Raw genomic sequence first — 5,741 nt, 5'->3', positions numbered from 1 at the left:
TACTCCACCTTATTGATAGCCCTTTGTTGTTCCGGCTAAAATGCTTTGATCAGTGCAGATTTGTATTTCTGCTTTCCAGTACTTCCTAACCTTAATTTATCCACGTCACGAGAGCTAATCCACGCACTTCAAAGAAAAATTTCTTTGCCCTTTTACCAAAGTTCTCAGTTAGAGCTAACATTAGCTAGATTAATATTAAAAAGTTATAAGCTCACACAATTAAGATAATACAAATATTGCACCCATATCGTATCGCTAATCTGAATTTTACAGAATCAGCTGTGTACGTGACGTCACACTTGTGGCTGTGAACATAGCAATTTATTCATGTGTTATTTCTACGAGGTTTTAAGCATTTATTTAAATCTTATAATTTTTGAATTTGTAGAATCAATACCACCTTTGCCTCTATTATACGCATAACTACACATTTTAAGCAAAATCGGCAAATTCGGCGAAATCATGCTAGCGAAATCTCCGTACAATAAGCGGATATGAAAAATTCTCTGAGGAAAGTGTCTGTACGTAATAGATTAGCCATGTGGTTTGTGGCATAGCTGAAACCGTGTTCCCCAGGTACAAACCGGATGTTGATTGTATGAGTTCTGCTAAATACGGTAAAATGCATACGGTAAAATATGTAACGAAATTGAAAGGAAACAATTAATTTGGTGAAATATTGTCTGTTCGAATTTGTTTTAGCGATTAGAACATATGTATCAGAGCAATGTAATGAATGAATCAATTGAGATTTTTTTTTATTTAGACCGAAAATCTATTATATTAGAATAAGTATTACAAAACCTAACACATCTAAAAATTGGTTCATTTTCACCATAATTCGTAAAGTGCGTTGTACATTCAAACAGCCGATGGTTCCTTAGGTTTCGTGGTGGAATATATAATTTTAACGAATTTGTAAGCAACTTGCAGTTAATGCGACCATTAATAATGTTATATATAAAAATTATAGAGAAATACATTCTTCTATTATGTAAGGACTGCAATCCTAGTAACTTTCGCCTCCCAATATAAGAGGGTAGGAAACTATGCCACAGTAACTTACACAATGCGATCTTTGTAAATACTTTTTGAACGCGTTCTATTCTATTTGAATGTATGTCGTAATAGGGATTCCATATTAGAGAACAATATTCAAGGCGACTCCTGACCACGGTTGTCATTTGCAATTTATTTTTCGGACCAAAAAATGGACCAAATGGTAAAAAATTGACCAATTTTTATTACATCGGGAAATTGAGTGGAGTTTATTCCTCTTTATCAAGAAAATATGCAAATTGAGTTTTTATAACGATTTTTTGTATATTGCATCCAAAGTGCATTACAATTGTATATCTTGCACTAAGCAACCGTCAAGCTGTGAAGTTGTACTTTATTGTGCTCTGATTTTGGCTGTCTACTTACTAAGTTTATTGTGCTAATTCTGTGTTAAAGTAGTGATAAAAAGTGCTTATGAGCATCAGAGTGTGAAATAATTGAAGCTAAGTGAAAGTTATTGGTTTTATATTAAAGTAAATTTAATTAAATTTCACTAGCATACATTCTAATTTTGCCGAGTCTTTTGTTGCTATCATTGTTGTTGTATCCTTTGTAGTTAACTTTCATTTTGTTTTTGCACATTTGTTCTACTCTTTTTGTTTACTTCTTCTAGTAATTCTTGTCACAGCTGTTTGCGTTGCGTTTATTAAGTGTCATAATTACAGTGATACTCAAACTGTTCGCTACATTTATTTAAAGCTATTTACATCAGCTCCTTAATTGTTATAATTTATTTTGTTTGTCTTTTATTAACGAGTGTATTACATAAATCTTTCAATATGAAGTGTGATCTTGAAACTTGCCAAATTAAAAGCGATTCTGAACGCTACTTATCGTGCTGGCTGTGATATGGTATTTACCATCTGAAATGTGTTTGACGGGAAGAATTCTGGACGCTATTAATGATGGCAAGGGCCTTCGCTGGTCTTGCGTAAAGTGCAGGTCAACCGAAGTTGATCTTTTCAAGCTATTTAGGCAAACCAGAAATGGTTTTACAGAAATAGGAAGAGAATTGTCGGTACTGACAGAAAAATTTAAGCATTATGAAAATATGTTTAAATCATTCAAATGCTTAGATACCTTGCAATCTGTTAAGGATATCCGTGTGTCTAAACGTAAGCGTCTTCATAGTCCATCTAAGGAAATTGCTGCCGTTGCCCGTCAGAATAATCTTCCGACGGACTTAATTAATTTATCCTCTCCGTGTCCTCCAGCATCAGAATCCTCAGCCTCAAAAGACCGTGCAACGAAATCTGCTTCGGATAATAAAGAGCCTGAATTATCTTCCCCTTCCCCCATTGAAGTGGTGGCATCATCTTCAAAGCCTCCACTTGCAGTTAGCCTCCACCGCCTTCCCTATCCTCAACTACTAACGCAGAAACTCAACCCCCTCCACCGGTAGTCCAGTCTGATACGAGAAAACTAGTTGTGGTTCCGCCAAAGAAGTCAATCTTTGTTTCTAGATTTTCGAGAGACACTACCGGAGACGATATAAAGCTTTACATCTCATCAAAAATTACAACTGTCGACTTAAGCATCAGAAAATTTAATTTTAATTACGAAAGAAATATTGCTTCATTTAAAATTGACGTAAATTTAGATAATTTTAATGCGCTGCTTAGTAGTTCTTTTTGGCCTCCCGGAGCTTTCGTTCGTGAATTCGAATATAGGCCCAAAAAAGTAAATAACTTAGCTAATATTCCCCGTCATAACACTGAATCAAAAAACTAATTATTAAATCTGCTTTAAGTATTTATTACCAAAATGTAAGAGGCTTAAATACTAAATTAACGAACTTATACTTTAAAGGCCTCGAATGTAATTATAATATTCTTTCTTTTACTGAAACTTGGCTGAAACCTCACATTTTCAATTCAGAGATTCTTCCAAATAATTATCATATCTATAGACAAGATAGGGAGGACAGAATCGGCGGTGGCGTACTCTTCGCTGTAGACTCTTCAATACCATCTGAAGAAGTTAGTCTTCCACACATTGATTCAGTAGAGTTCAAATGCATTCGTGTACAGGCTGGAAAAGGGTCCATTTACTTAGCTCTATGCTATATCCCTCCCCGATCTGACACATTGGTGTATTCACGACTCATCTCTTTACTGAAATCAGTTAATTTACTGACTTGATTTTAATTTACCAAGCATACCATGGAACATCATTGACAATGATATCGTACCTTTCGCGTCTAGTGCGTGCAACAACGTATTTTTAGAGGAGTTGGCTGAACTCTGCCTAACTCAGGTTAATGTACTTCACAATAAGTTTGGTAAAGTATTAGATCTTGTTTATGTTGATGATGCATCTAAGTCCGTTGTAAATAAGTGTGATCCACTAGTTTTGCCCGAAGATGTCTACCACCCTGCTATGGAGGTATCTTACGAAGTTATAAGTGATGGTCAAAATTGCAGTACCCAAGCATACGAACCAAATATTCGCTTTGATTTTTCGAAAGCCAACTTTAAAATGCTTAACAAAAAACTGTCTAAATTGTCGTGGCCTGCATTTAAAGAAAATATTGAACAAAGCGTTGCACTTTTTTTTTAACTTTACTTTACATAAATTATTTGAAAAGCATGTGCCTAAACGCATGTATGTTCCTGAAGAGCAAACACAGTTATGGTTCACTAAAGAACTGAAAAATTTGAAAAACAGAAAGTCGCGTTATTTTAGATTACACAAAAAAACCGGTTTACACTCATACTATGTAAAATACTCACTTTTGCGTCATAATTTTTTTGAATTAAACAAAAAATGTGTTATAAAGCTTACTTGTGTAAAATCAAACGGCGTATAATATATAACCCCAAATCATTTTATGGGTTTCGTTCCGCCATGAAGTATCAAAATACCGTATCTGGTGATAATCAAACAATTTCTAACACGTTCGCTCAATTTTTAAAATCTAATTATTCCATTAACTCACATGCTAACATTGACTATCCTTTTAAACTATGTCCAATGAACTCAATAAATATCCCAGTAATATCTCCCGATGATGTAGTAGTTTATCTGAAATCCTTAAAGCAGTCCTTCGGTTATGGTCCTGACCAGATCCCTACCTGTATTCTTATAAATTGTTCTGATTATCTCTATGAGCCGTTAACAGCGTTATTTAATTTGTCTCTTAAAGAGGACGTTTTTCCAACTATATGGAAGGAATCGTTCATAACCCCGTTACATAAAAGCGGTAGCAGATCTTCAGTGGAGAACTACCGGGGAATAGCTAAACTTTCTGCAATTCCTAAATTATTTGAAGCAATTATAACAAATCAGTTGACGCATTCTATCTCTTCTAGCATTTCATATAGTCAACATGGATTTTGCAAGGGCAAATCAACTTCTACAAATTTACTTGAATTAACATCCTATATCTCAAAAGCATTTAGTGAAAGCAAAACTGTTGATGTTATATATACGGACTTCAGTAAAGCATTTGACAAAGTGTGCCACTCGTTGCTCGTCTACAAACTTGATCTTCTTGGTCTTCCACCTAATTTTCTACGTTGGATCTCTTCATACCTCTATGATAGATCACAAAGGGTAATGTTTAAAAATACTATCTCTGACGTCATTGATGTTACTTCAGGAGTCCCTCAAGGTAGCCACCTAGGCCCGGTTCTGTTCTTGCTTTTTATAAACGATATTTCTACAGATATACAATTTTCCAAAATTTTAATGTATGCAGATGATGCAAAGCTTTATAAATCGTACGTTTCAATTAAAGAAAGGTCGTTGCTACAATCAGACTTAGACAGCATGGCTTACTGGTGTCAAGTAAATCTTATGCCTCTAAATCTTAAGAAATGTTAAGTAATGAGCTTCTCGCGAAGAGCTGTTCATCCCACTTCTTAGACATTAGGTAACCATAACCTGGAACAGGTATACAATTTTGTGGACCTTAGTATCACAATGGATCCTAAGCTTAATTTTAATCTTCATATTAATGTGACAGTCAACAAGGCTAAAGGTGTACTTGCATTTGTGAAACGATGGTCAAAAGAATTTTGTGACCCTTATATCACTAAAACCCTGTTTACAACATTAGTTAGGCCAATTCTGGAATACGGTTCGGTGGTTTGGAATCCAAGGTATCAAATTTACTCAGACAAGATAGAGTCAATTCAAAAACAATTCCTATTTTTTGCTTTAAGAAATTTCCGTTGGGATTCTCAATATAACCTTCCACCTTATACGAGCCGATTAAAACTTATTAATCTTCCTACACTTTCCAGCCGCAGGCAAATGCTTGGTACAATTTTTATAGTTAAATTACTAACAGGCTCAATTTCAAGTCCGCTTCTTCTTGGCGAAGTTAGCCTTAATGTTCCCTCCCGGGTATCAAGACACTTTTTCCCCCTATTTCTGAAAGCTTGTAAAACTAATTTTGAATTGCACGACCCACTCCGTTGCTTATGCCAGGATTTTAACTCTCATTCCAGCACGTTTGATATATCAGATCCGCTTTTCAGCATTAAGAAATCGATACTGTCCTCTCTCAATAAATGAATCATTAAAATAAAGACATAAAATCGGCTGATGAATTTAGTTCTGTAGCTGGACAGTTTTAGATCTCGACACTTAACAAACTCCTGCATATCGTGACTCGGCGCAAAAATTGAAAATACTGGTTCCGTACGTCATGCGGACTGCGCCCCTCGTGCGGATGG

Source organism: Rhagoletis pomonella, unplaced genomic scaffold (assembly GCF_013731165.1).
Source record: "Rhagoletis pomonella isolate Grant_MI unplaced genomic scaffold, Rhpom_1.0 Rhpom_scaffold_00002, whole genome shotgun sequence".
NCBI classification, from domain to species: domain Eukaryota; kingdom Metazoa; phylum Arthropoda; class Insecta; order Diptera; family Tephritidae; genus Rhagoletis; species Rhagoletis pomonella.
This window is presented reverse-complemented; position numbering follows the sequence as displayed.